General features: G+C 35.9%; 1 protein-coding gene and 1 non-coding gene across 6 annotated transcripts in view; one reads left to right on the top strand and one right to left on the bottom strand.

The window, feature by feature from the left end:
* ECT2 (epithelial cell transforming 2) overlaps positions 1-14,758 on the bottom strand; it is an 85,220-nt gene that overhangs the window by 23,398 nt on the left and 47,064 nt on the right. The gene's annotated exons all lie outside the window — the stretch shown is intronic.
* On the top strand, positions 4,307-4,445 carry LOC119471433. The gene has a single exon (XR_005200486.1). It is a non-coding gene; the product is annotated as a U4 spliceosomal RNA (small nuclear RNA).

Raw genomic sequence — 14,758 nt, 5'->3', positions numbered from 1 at the left:
AGGGGAGCACTACACACTGGGGTCAGTTGGGGGGAAATAGGGGAGGGACGGTGGGGGGTAGGGAGCTGGGGAGAGATAGCAAGGGGAGAAATGCCAGATGTAGGTGATGGGGAGGAGGGCAGCAAATCACACTGCCACGTGTGTACCTATGCAACAATTTTCCATGTTCTTCACATGTACCCCAAAACCTAAAATGCAATAAAATAAATAAATGGGGAAAAAATAAAATAAAATAAAAATAAACAAAACAAAACAAAACAAAAGTATCCCATTACATTAAAAAAAAGTTTCCATGCCTATGGAGCCCAGGATGAGGTTTAAAAAAAAAAACAAAAAAACTTTTAGCCAGGCATAGTGGCTCACATCTGTAATCCCAGCACTTTGGGAGGCCGAGGTGGGTGGATCACCTGAGGTCAGGAGTTCAAGATCAGCCTGACCAACATGGTGAAACTGTGTCTCTGCTAAAAATATAAAAATTAGCTGGGCATGGTGGCAGGCACCTGTAATCCCAGCCACTCGGAGACTGAGGCAGGAGAATCATTTGAACCCAGGAAGCGGAGGTTGCAGTGAACCAAGATCACGCCATTCCACTCCAGCCTAGGCAACAAGAATGAAACTCCATCTCAAAAACAAAAACACAAACTTACATTGACTCCTTCAGAAATGTGTTTTACTATTATTCCTTTCTATATTATTTACTATACTCCCTATGCACTTAGTAAAATACATTAAGCCTATACAAAATTAAGCCTAATAAAATTTTGAAGTTCTCAATATAAGTTCAAATAAGGGTTTATGTGAGTCTTTCCAAGTCATAGGCTAATCATTTCACTGAAACAAAAACTAAGGCTACTGCTTCAGACAAGATAGAATAACAGGGAATGAATTTACTCTTCAGCTTGAAACAACTAAAAAAATCAGTCAAAAATATAAAGAAATAAGAGTTCTCAAGAAACTTAATATCCATTTCTGTAAAACAGAATCAAGCCAAGCCCGACAGCTGTCCTGGCTTATAGCTTACAGAAAGTTTCTTCCCTGCAAAGAAAACATAGATAGTGCCTAGCTATATCCCTAAGAGAAAGAAGCAAATGTGGGAGGTCCAGTGTAATAAGATGGCTACTTTGCAAGGCAAATTACTGGAAAACAGCTGCACAGAGAGAACTCCTGGTGTTCTAGGAAAGCTTTCTTGTAACAACCATGCAGTGATCAAGTTCTCAACATGATCTGAGGTTAGGGAAGACACATTAAAAAATTAGAGGTAACAGTGCTCAGTGCTCATATGGCATGGAACAGTGACATTAATCAGAGTGGAAAACTTCAAGATACATGTGACATCAGGGTAGAGTACTAAGAAAGGTCTTTCCTCAATAGTGGGGAAAACTAACCCTAGACTAAATACTGTTCTGATTCCACCTAACAAAGTTTAAGAGCAAGACACGAAAATAACAAACTGTTTGCAAGCTACTTAACTGCATGCCAGAAAAAACTCAAAACATTTCCAAGAATACAAAAATATCTAGCTCTCAGAAAGTAAAACTGACAATGTCTAGAATCCAATAAAATACCAGGTACGCAAAGAAATAGGAAAATAAGACTAATGAGAAAAAAAAAAACCCGAAACAGAGATGACAGAATTAGTAAACAATTTAAAGTTATTATATCCATGTCATAAATTCAAAAAACTACAAGAACGATTGAACATTTTAGGCAAAAACATGAAAGATACTTTTAAAAATATCTTATTTATTGACCAAATAAAAGTATCATTTTTCATTAGCCTCATAAGACAACTCTGTGTTTAACACACATGAATTTTTATTGCATCTGTAACTGTTCTGCACATGAACTGTTATTTAAGATTCTCTTGTATTTCGTACTATAATAATGTATGTGATATATAAGAAGGCAACGCTTTGGCAGAAGTGAAGTAGAAAAGGACAAAAGAAAAGCATATAAGTCTTTAAAGAAAAGGAGGTGGTGGTGATCATTTCTGATGACCCAAATCAGCCATCTAGAGATGGAAGCTACAGTGTTTTATACGAAAAACACACTGGATGAGAGTAACAGCAGGCTAAACACTACAGAAGAAAAGGTTAGTAAAATTGAAGACAGCAATAATGTTAAAGTCAAAAATAACATAAATTTCTAAATTTCACTTTTTATTGGGGAAGCAAAAATTGTAATTCAGGGCATATATAATGACTGGGTGGTCTTCAAATAATAAAGTTTCTTCTAATAATAAAGAGAATGTTGGGAGTTTTATTAGAACGAGAAATGTTATGCATTGTTTTTAACAAAAGCTTATTGACACTAGCATACAGTTTTGGGGAGCTGGCAAGCTGAGTGAGTGACAATGGTGAGTAAAACTAGTCACAGAGTCATGGCAGGTTGTTTCAGCAACTACTAGGTAAAACCAGTCTTAGGATTACAGCAGACCACTTTAAGTAGCCAGGCTTGTGGAAAATTAATTATTAGAACAGCTGCCATGTGCCCTGAGTGCTTTTCCCCCTGGTCCCTCAACTCTGACTTGGTTGGGTATGACCAGAATGAACCAATTTTGTATAATCAACACTCACATTTCCCCTTTTCATCAAGATCTTTCTCTGAAAGCACAGCTAATCAATTATCTTGAAGTTAGGCTTAATTGTCCCTCAGGGCCCGGACAAACCTGACCTGGTTGTCTCTATCCCACACTGTGGGTAAGATACAGGGGATCTATGTCAGGGAGCTGGGCTACATTTGAGTAACAAAGAGGACAGAAGGGAAAATTTTCTCAGGGAAGCTTTGCCTGAAGTTCCATTTTATTAGTTCCATAGGAAATTAACAATCATCTCAAAGTGTTGAGCTAACATTAACCTGTTGGGAGAGCTGGCTTTACAAAAATTAGACAAGCAATAAAAACAAGGCTTAAAAATCATAAGAAAATAATAAAATAAATTTAGTTTGTACAATCGTTTCAAAACAAGAACATAAGCCTGATGGCATCTAACTAAACAAATCAAAAGACCACGGGGGATACTGGGTGAGACTAGTTGTAGCCATTAAGCACTATTTTAGAACTGGGCTGAATTAAAGCAGAAAATGCCAACTCTACAGAAGGGACCACCAGTACATTTTGAACAAAAAGTTGTGTTATAGATATTGCTAAAGTTACTCACTAGGTAGAATAAAATACTTTCTCATGCCTGTAATCCCACCACTTTGGGAGGACAAGGCAGGTGGATCATGAGGTCAAGAGATCAAGACCATCCTGGCCAACATGGTGAAACCCCGTCTCTACTAAAAAATACAAAAATTAGCTGAGTGCGGTGGCACGCGCCTGTAGTCCTAGCTACTCGGGAGGCTGAGGCAGAAGCATTGCTTGAACCCAGGAGGCAGGGGTTGCAGTGAGCCAAGATCATGCCACTGCACTCCAGCCTGGAGCCTGGCGACAGAGCAAGACTCTGTCTCAAAAAAAAAAAAAAAAAAAGACTTTCTTAGGTCAGGTTTTGTCAAGTTACTTAAAGCAGTTACTGATTGTGAAATTTAATTACAGCATTATTTTGTCAAGCCAAAAAGACAGACATCAAGAGGGGTAGGAGTGTCATCATAGGGAGTCTTGCCCCCCATTGTCTTGGGAAAGGCTATCTACAGCATTAAGAAAAAAAGTCAACTTATTGTCCTGGTGTGCAGTCTGAATGTCTCTGATTAAAGCATCAGACATTTTGGTGAACTCTTTATGTGACCCATACATCAGGCATGAGGCTTGCTTCTTAAAATTTATCTAGTTTCAGTTGATAGGGCTTTAGAAACAGTACAGTTCCCATTTTTAGTAATTTTATGGAAGACAGCTGGATTGCAGAAATCTGGAAGAATTTAGTATCTAGTCTACAGGTAGATAACAAGAATGTAAAAACAACCAACAGAGCTACAATCTAACAGGTGTATTATAGCTTTTTGCTGGAAATGTAACTTTTTTTCTATACCGATCACATATAAATCTCAGATTTTAAAACCTCTTGAGGTTAGGAAACCAAACCAAGGCAGACTTTATTTTTACTGACAGTCTTAAGGTTCCTGGGTCTGCCAGGAAGTGACAATTTTTAATTTACTCGCTGTAAGGCTAGGAACCTTTGAAGTCAGGTATTTTATGCATATTTTCAAATATGACATTTCAGTCAAAGCCTTGGTAATATAACCAATGTTTTCAATTGTATTCTGCTATAGAGAGATTTCTATTAGACATATGTAAATAACTAATTGCCAAAAGAATGCACATAAGTTTTCTAATTGCAGAGGCATTAAATAGAAAAAATAATAATGTTTTAGCTTTGCACAGTGGCAGTATCGGCCAATGAGGTTTATCCAAGGCGTGATTATTGCTAATTAAAAACTTTTCCCAATACCCTGCCGTGACAACTCGCAATATAGTCGGCATTGGCAATTTTTGACAGTCTCTACGGAGACTGAATTTAAAAATAAAGTAAAATAAATGTTTTCTCTGTGTTTACAAAAACATACTTTATCGAACTGTTATTATATATAGCTTGAGAGAAAAAATTTTCTTAAGTCTGAAAAACAAAATATTTGCATAAAGAACCAATATTATTTTAAATAAAAGTCATTAAAACATCATCATCAGTTATTCAATCCCATGTAATTCATTTTTGTTCTGCTTGATGTTGATTAGCAGTTTCACGAATCCAACAGTTTCTTAAATTAGAGTTTTGGAAATCTCTATTAAGTCCATTGATCTTAAAGTTATCAGAAGCTTGACTTAAGGGCACTTGTTAGAGTCATTTTCATGATTATCAGTGTTTTTAGAGAAGAATTCAAAACTGTAACTAGATGGCAAAAACTTAGAATAGCCATAGTTTAAAAATCTGATGAAAGTTTACAACTGACAACAAAATCTGTAATCTCTATGAAACACAGCATTAAGATAAAAACCAAAATTATAACAGATTTCTATAATTTAAACAATTTATGAAACGTATCAACAAATATCTACAAATGCAACTAATAGATCTAGTATCACTTATCATTTGTCAATGTCTTTTATACAATTTAGCAAATAAGCCTAATCATTTAATATCTCCCAAGATGAGGGAAATCTTTTGAGGCCTTCCAGGGGTTCACCTAAAAAAATCTCAGTTAATTTAGGTTAAAAATACTAAAACTAGAATTTGATTTTGGGGAAGTTTGTCAAAGAGGTTGAAAGTTTCAAGACATTTTATCAAAACCGGATCACAGGTCACTTGTGAAATAATAGTCATTTATGTAACCAGAGTTTAAAGCCTTTCAAAAAGCTTTAGAAGGGATACAGAGCTACAAGGATAAAAACAAACAAACAAAAAACCCTTAATCTTTTAGAATTTCAGATGTTTCTTTTCTATATTACGTAGATGGTTTTTTTTTTTTTTTTTAAGTAATCAAAAACCTAAGAAAGGCAACACAGGAAACTTTCTTGATAAAACATAAAAGCTGTTTCTTAGGCCGTTATCAAAAAGGCAAAGAAAAACTTTCTGCAGTATGATTGTTCCTTCTTGGGGGAAGCTCATTTAGATAATCTGGAAGTTCAGCCAGATAAAAAGAGCACTTGAATTTAATCAGACAAAGAAATAATGTTATACAGTAACTGTAACAATTCAGACACATCATGAAAAGCCACAGGTAAAGAATTAAGGCCTTCGAGATAAATATTTTAGTGTCAGAATATAACAGCAGACTTAGAACCATAGAATACGGTTATGGCAACTAACAGGAAAAAGCTGAAAAGAGTTATCAACCCAGGCCTTCTCAAAAGGGGAAAAGAGCAAAAAGTAACAATATGCATGACCTGAAAATCATGTGCTGAGACACAGTGAAAACTGAGCCTCCAGCCAGGCATGGTGGCTCACATTTGCAATCCCAGCACTTTGGGAGACCTAGGCGGGCGGATTGCTTGAACTCTGGAGTTTGAGACCAACTTGGGCAAAATGCAAAACCAAATCTCTTAAAAAAAAAAAAAAAAAAAAAAAATTAGCCAGGCGGTGGTGCACACCTGTAGTCCAACATACTCAGGAGGCTGAGGCAGTAGGACCACTTAAGTCTGGGAAGTGGAGGTTGCAGTGAGCCAAGATTGTGCCACTGCACTCCAGCCTGTAACAGAGTGAGCCCGTCACCAAAAAACAAAAAACAACAAAAAAAAACTCTGATACATGAATCTGAGAAATTTCAAAAGGAAAACACTATCTTAAGAAATAAGGCTGGGCGTGGGGGCTCATAACTCTAATTCCAGCACTGAGAGCATCACTTGAGGCCAGGAGTTCGAGACCAGCCTGGCCAACATGGCAAAATGCCATCATCTACTAAAAATATAAAAATTAGCAGAGTGTGGTGGTGGACACCTGTAATACCAGCTACTTGGGAGGCTGGGGCAGGAGAATATCTAGAACCTGGGAGGCAGAGGTTGTAGTGAGCTGAGATCACATCAATGCACTCCAGCCCAGGCGGCTGGGTGAGGCCATCTCCAATAAATTAATTAATTAATTAATTAAAATAATAATTTTAAATACAGAAGACAACATTTTTAACCTGAAATGGGGAAATTAAATAGGTATCAGGAAGAAATGTAGGACAAAAATGAAACTGCCTGCAGTTTGGAAGATGGCTGTTAAAGAAACAGATTCTGGAATTAAAAATTAAAACCTCTTGCAATTTTATTAAAAGCTGATTAATACTTCAAGAAAACCTCGTTGTTTTTAAACACAGAGATTCAGACTTTGGTCCTATATCAATCAGTGCCAACTGACACCAATGTTTAATTTTTAGAAAAAACTTATAAAGGAATCTTTTCCAACCCCATCAACCTGATCACACATAACCCTTCCTTTATAAAGCCCAGCGTTCATAAACCCTCTTTGACTTGTTAAGATCTTTCATTATTTTCTCAAACACCTAATTTTTCTTTTTTGATACTGGAACAACCATTTTGCCCTAGGACAAAAATTTATCACATAGACATTTATTTTAACATTATTATTTACCTAAACATACATCTTTATATCCATAACTATCTTTGCATCTCTCTCTTGCTCTCCCACAGTTATTTTTTCTCCAATTTTAATTTTCTTCTTAAATTTATATTTTGAAACAAACTTTAACCTGTGAATTTGAGTCACTATTTTTTAATTAAAAAACATTGTCCTTTTTATAATTTTATGTCTATTAATAAATGTAAGTATATTTAGTCTTAAGTATATTTATAAAATTTAAGAAGCAAAGAACAAACCTATTTATTCAGCAATTTGTTTTATTCTTTTATTTGGATATAACTCAGGCATTTAATGAGTTCTCTGTTACTTAATTTAATGTAACATAATTTAAAGATTTCAAATTATTTGGAAACTTTAGTTATTTTTATGCCATTTGGTTACATAAACTTTTTAGTAATTATGCCTAAATTCATTATGAAAATTGAGGTATCAGAGCTAGTCATTATTTAAGTTTTTTTAATTAATCAAAATTAAAACCTGTTAATATCAGATGTGTATCTAAATAAGAAACTAAAGTGAAATATATAGGTATGTTGTAAATAACTCAGAAGTCACAGCTGTTTTTATTAAATCAATAATATTAATCTCACGTATCAAAGAATTACATGAAGATCATTTTATTTTCTGCTGGACTTAAAGCTCCAAGACTTGAAAACATTAACAGCAACAAAGATAAAACTGGCCACTAATTCCAAGCAAAAATGTATTTTGACAATTTTAACCTTTTCTTTTTGGAAACAGAGTCTTGCTCTGTGGCCAGGCTGGAGTGCAGTGGTACAATCTCGGCTCACTGCAGCCTCCACCTCCTGGGTGCAAGCGATTCTCCTGACTCAGTGTCTGAGTAGCTGAGACTAGAGGCACACACCACACCACACTACCACGCCTGGCTAATTTTTGTATTTTTAGTAGAGACAGTTTCACCTTGTTGCCAGGGTGGTCTCAAAATCTTGGAACTCAAACTTGCCCAGGCTGGCCTCAAGTGATCCACCCGTCTTAGCCTCCCAAAGTGCTGGGATTACAGATGTGAGCCACAATGCCCAGCCAGTTTTGAAGACTTAAATTTTATTTTATCAACAATTTTAAAACTAAATTATCAAAGATTTAGTCCGTCACATAAACTGAAAAAAGATTAATGTTAATCACTATATATTTTACATGAGTGCTCACTTACTTATACCTAATGGAATAGAATCTCTTAAACTTCTGGCCAACTATACCAGACATTATTATATAGACATAACATGTAACATAATACATGTACCTATGTATACACACATCTAAACATATATACATATGCACAAATAAAGGTCTCATAGCTTTTATTTCAGAACTGTAGTCACAAGATAGTAAAACTATAAACTTACTGGTTTATAAGACAGGTGAATCCAAATTATATTTCTAACAAAATGGAATAGGGCTAAACGTTAAAATTTTTCTAAAAATTGGTAATCTTATGAAGGCTGTGTATCAAATTTGGCATAAAAAAGTTACAATCAGTTGTCAATATACTGGATTGGACAAAGAATAGATAAATGTGAAAATGTGACTGAATCAGATGAAGAAGGCAAAGGTCGATATGGTATTTTTCTTGTTCTAGGTTCTCTGTCCTTGATAAGAAGAATGTCACCATTCCTTTTAGTATAGGAAGGGTGTCTTTTACATGAGAATTTCATCTTTTGCTTTATAAAATTGCACAAAAGGCTGGGCATGATGGCTCACACCTGCAATCCTCCCAGCACTTTCGGAAGCCAAGGTGGGTGGGTCACTTGATGTCAGGAGTTCAAGACCAGCCTGACCAATATAGCGAAACTCAGACTCTCCTAAAAATACAAAAATTAGCTGGGTGTGGTGGCACGTGTCCGTAATCCCAGCTACTCAGGAGGCTGAGGCAAGAGAATCGCTTGAACCTGCGAGACAGCGTTTGTAATGAGCCAAGATTGTGCCACTGTACTCCAGTCAGCCTGGGCAACAGAGACAGACTCCGTCTCCAAAAAAAAAAAAAAGCAGAAAGGTCTAAATAATTTTGTGTTATATCAATTTTGTTCAAGTGTTTTTCCTTAAATAGTATGCTAGAAAGCCAAGGCATTTTGGAAAAAGAGAGTTTAGTTTAGAGAAGGATAAAAGGAAGGATTGTAGAAAAAGAAGGGGAAAGCTCTGGAATCTCAGCTAACTCTGAGATAGAATTTTGTATTGCAGCAATCTTTGAGTACTGAATTAGTTCTGGAGCCTCATGATACCAATTAAGAAATGAATCTTACTTGGAGTATATGATTTTGTAGCGTGGTCTTTTAGTTTTAAGAATAACAGCCTGTGAATGATCCACAAAATGTATAAACATGTTACCAGCTGGTGTCCCAAAAAATATCTTAGCATGCCTTTTGAACTTTGAGAGCCTGTATATAACTAAATTTATCTAGGTTATTCAATTCAATACCAAAAACACAAAAGCCAGTTAAAACACAAGTGCTACAAAATGAATGATCCAATTTATATAATCAACTTTTACAATAGAAATAATCCAAAATTAAAGAGAGACAACAGAAAGAAAAAAAAAAAGCATAGCACCCATGAGTTGTGTCACTAACATAAGAGGCCAAATATAGGTGTAATTTTCCCAAACTTCATAAAACTTTAATTCCACAAAACCAAAAAGTGCAACAAACCTCAAGCACAAAAACATGAAGAAAATCTGTAATCCCAGCACTTTGAGAAGCCAAGGCAGGTGGATCATCTGAGGTCAGTAGTTCACGACCAAAGTGGCCAACATGGTGAAACCCTGTCTCTACCAAGAATACAAAAATTAGCTGGGCATGGTGGTGCCCACCTGTAATCCCAGTTACTCAGGGGGCTGAGGCATGAAAATCACTTGAACAGGGGAGGAAAAGGCTGCAGTGAGCCCAGATCATGCCACTGCACTCCAGCCTGGGTGACAGAGTAAGACTCTGTCTCAAAAAAAAAAAAAAAAAAACCATGAAGAAAGTGACACCTGGACAAATAATTCATAACCAGAGCTTTAAAATAGTGAACAAAGATAAAATCTGATATAAAACTAAAGCTCTTCTGGAGTAAGAGAAATTACACTAGACAGTAAATCTGAATGAGTAATAGCAGAAACAGTAAATAAGATTAATAAACTATATGTACTTGCTCTCCTGTCTTGTTTTAAAAGATATAAAATTACGTGACATATTTAATAATACAGTCCCCCGTATCTATGAATTCCCTCAGTTATGACCTCAAACAACCTCATCAAAAAGATTCAGAAAAAAAAAGAATAACAATCTAATTTAAAATCCAACCTAAAAAGTAGAAATAACATAACTATACAGCATTTACATTGTATTAGATATTATAAGTAACTTGGAGATTATTTATTAGGTTTAGTATATGCAAATATTACAATACTTTATACTAGAGACCTGAAAATTAAAAAATTTTGGTATCCATGATTGGGTGGGGCAGTGTCCTGGAACCAATCTCCCAGGAATATAAAAAAAAAAAAAATACTAGAATTATAACCATATAACACATATAATAAATGGGTTAGAACATATAATAAATGTACTATGTTTAAAATAACAGCACAAAAAGGGGGAAGGGAGAATAGAGAAGTAATGTTACTATAGCTCACTGGAGACAGTCATTATATATCTGAATATATATAATGTATCATATTATACATTATATGTATAATATGATACATTATAATGTATTATCACATGTATCTTACATGTGATACATGTGATAATCCCTGTAGCAACCAACTAAGAAAATAAGTTAAAAGTGCATACAGTGAAATAATTATTTTTTTTTAAACTTTTTGTAGAAACAGGGTTTCGCCATGTTGCCCAGGCGGGTCTTGGCCTCATGAGCTCAAATTCATGCACCCACCTTGGCCTCCCAAAGTGCTGGGATTACAGGCATAAGCCACCATGCTCAGCGCCTAAAATTATTCAAAAAATGAAATGTCCAGTGCTAAAATAAGGTTTGCTTAAAAAAAATTAAAACATTACACTGAGAATATTCAGTTAGTTAAAAAAAAAAAAGGCAGAACAAAGGGAAAAAAGACATTAGACATAAAAAGCAATAAGTAAAATGGCAGAGTAAATCCAAATATATCAATAATATAAATAACATTAAATGAAAATGCAGTCAACAATCCAGAACCAGAGATTATCAGCCTGAATAAAAACACATGGTCCAACTACATACTGTCTATAAGAGATAGGCTAGATTAAATAAAAACACAAATAGGTTGAAAGAAAAAGGATGGAAAAAGATACCACACAAACAGAAAGCAAAACAGAACTATAACAGTTACAGTAATATCATATTTTAAAAAGCTTTAAGATAAAAATTTTTACTGTAGACACTTTACAATGATAAAAGAGTCAATCCATCAGAAAAATGTAACAATTATAAGACACATATGAACTTAAGTAAACACAGAAATGAAGACATTAGACAATTCAAAAATAATAGTTGAGGACTCCAATACTCCACATTCATTAAAGAATGCAACTACTAGACAGAAGGAGGAAATAGGAGACTTGAACAATACTATAAAACAACTAAACCTAACAGAAATCTATAGAATATTCCGCCCAACAACAGCAAATACACACATTCTTCTGAAGTGTACACAGCATATTCTCCAGGGTAAGCCACAGAAGAAAAGCCTCAAAAAGTTTTAAAAGATTGAAATCATGCAAGGTATCATGCAAGATTGATTAAAAAAACTGAAATCACAGAACAAAAATGGAGTGAAACTAGAAATACCAAAAGAAAACTTTGTAGAAATTCACAAATATGTGGGAATTAACATACTCCTAAATAACCAATGGGTCAAGAAAAACATCACAAGGGAAATCAGAAAAGACTTTCTGAGACAGAAACACAGCACACCAAAATTTGTGAGATGCAACTAAAGCAGTGCTTAGAGGAAATTTTTAGCTGTAAATGGGCATAATAAGAAAGAACAATCATAAACCAATAATGTTACCTTCTACCTTAAGATAGTGGGAAATAAAAGAGCAAACGAAACCTAGCACAAGAAGAAAGTAAAAAGAGATTACCTTAATAGAAATTAATGAAATAGAATGTACAAAAATGACAGAAAAAAAATCAAGTAACTCAAAAGTTGGTTCTTTGAGAAAAAATTAACACCGACAAACCTTCTAGCTAGGCTGATGAAGAAAAAAAGAGAATACTCAAGTTACCAAAGTCATCACTATTAGCCTTACAGAAAGCATTATAAGGGAACATTATGAACAATCATATGCCAACAAATCAGATTGCATAGATACAATGGACAAATTCCTAGAAAGACACAAAATTCAAAATTCATAAACTGAGTCAAGAAGAGATATAAAATCTGAATAGATCTATAACAACAGATAAACTTCTTATAATAAAAATCCTAAGCCCAGGTGGCTTCACTGATGTTTTTTTTTTCCTTTGAGACAGAGTCTTGCTCTGTTGCCTAGGCCGGAGTTCAGTGGTATGATTTTGGCTCACTGCAACCTCCATCTCCCAGTTTCAAGCTATTCTCCTGTTTCAGTCTCCTGAATAGCTGGGATTACAGGCGTGTGCCACAATGCCCACCATGTTGGCCAGGCTGGTCTTGAACTCCTGACATCAAGTAATCCGCCCACCTCGGCCTCCCAAAGTGCTGGGATTACAGGCATGAGCCACTGTGCCCAGCTTCACTGATTAATTCTAACAAATACTGAAGAATTAATAACAGTTGTTCACAAATTCTTACAAAAAACAGAACAGAAAGAAGCACTACTCACTTCATTCTGTGAAACAAGTAATAGCCTGACACCAAAGCCAGAGAAGACATCAAAAGAAAGCTACAGACCAGTATACCTTATGACTATAGACACATAATCTTCAACAAAATACTAGCAAGCTAAATCCAGCAACATATAAGGATTATACATCATCACCAACTGGGATTTATACCAGGAATATAAGTTCAAGGTTGAGTTAATATGCAAAAATCAATTAACGTAATATGCCATAATCAACAGAACAAAAACAAACAAAAAAATGATCAGCTTGGTAGACACACAAAAAAGCATGTGACAAAACCCAACAGAAAGCCTGGTCAACATAGTGAAACGCTATCTTTAAAAAATAAATTTTTGGGCCGGGCACAGTGGCTCACGCCTGTAATCCCAGCACTTTGGGAGGCCGAGACGGGTGGATCACGAGGTCAAGAGATCGAGACCATCCTGGTCAACATGGTGAAACCCCGTCTCTACTAAAAATACAAAAATTAGCTGGGCATGGTGGTGCGTGCCTGTAATCCCAGCTACTCAGGAGGTTGAGGCAGGAGAATTGCCTGAACCCAGGAGGCGGAGGTTGTGGTGAGCTGAGACCGCGCCATTGCACTCCAGCCTGGGTAACAAGAGCGAAACTCCGTCTCAAAAAATAAATAAATAAATAAATTTTTTAGAAAATGGCCGAGGCTGTTGGCATGTGCCTGTAATTCCAACCTCTATTCATGAGGCTGAGGTAGGAGAATCTCTTGAGTCCAGAAGTTGAAGGCTGCAGTGTGCTGATTGCACCACTATACTCCAGCCTTAGTGACAGAGCAAGACCCTGTGTCAAAAAACAAAACAAAAATCTATTTTATAATAAAAACATAAAACAATGTAGATGTAGGTGAGAACTTGCTCACTCTAATAAAGGAAATCTACAAAAACTCCAGAGCTCATCCATAGTGGTGAAAAGACCGAATGCTTTCCCCACGAAATGAAAAACAAGACAAGAGGTCCACACTCACCACTTCTCTGTTTAACAATGTACCGCAGCTTTCACCTAGAATAATTAGATACAAAAATAAAAGCTATCTAGCTTAAAAACAAAAGTAAAACTATATTTGCCAATGACATAATCTTATTTATGGAAAATCCTAAAGAATTCACTAAAACCGGCCGGGCGCGGTGGCTCAAGCCTGTAATCCCCGCACTTTGTGAGGCCGAGGCGGGTGGATCACGAGGTCAAGAGATCCAGACCATCCTGGTCAACATGGTGAAACCCCGTCTCTACTAAAAATACAAAAAATAGCTGGGCATGGTGGTGCATGCCTGTAATCCCAGCGACTCAGGAGGCTGAGGCAGGAGAATTGCCTGAACCCAGGAGGGGGAGGGTGCGGTGAGCCGGGATCGCGCCATTGCACTCCAGCCTGGGTAACAAGAGTGAAACTCCGTCTCAAAAAAAAAAAAAAAAAATTCACTAAAACATTATTAGAATAAAGAAGTTCACCAAGGTTGCAAGATACAAGATCACCATATAAAATTCTATTGTATTTCTACATGCTAGCAATAAACAATCCAAAAAATGAAATTAAGAAAACAATTCCAATTACAATAGTATCAAAAAGAGTAAATACTTAATAATAAGTCTAACAAGAAACCCACAATGCTTATCCTCTGAAAACCACAAAATATAGTTGAAAGAAATTAAAAGTAAATATTCATAAATCAGAAGATTTAATATTGCTATGATAAGCTGAGCAAGGTGGCTCATGCCTATAACCCAAATACTTTGGAAGGCCAAGCAGGGTGGATCATCTGAGGTCTGGAGTTTGAGACCAGCCTACAACATGCTGAAACCCCATCTCCAGTTAAAAATACAAAACTTAGGCCGGGCGCGGTGGCTCAAGCCTGTAATCCCAGCACTTTGGGAGGCCGAGGCGGGTGGATCACGAGGTCAAGAGATCGAGACCATCC

The sequence above is a fragment of the Cebus imitator genome, unplaced genomic scaffold (genome assembly GCF_001604975.1).
Source record: "Cebus imitator isolate Cc_AM_T3 unplaced genomic scaffold, Cebus_imitator-1.0 Scaffold61, whole genome shotgun sequence".
Lineage (NCBI taxonomy): Eukaryota > Metazoa > Chordata > Mammalia > Primates > Cebidae > Cebus > Cebus imitator.
This window is presented reverse-complemented; position numbering and strand designations above follow the sequence as displayed.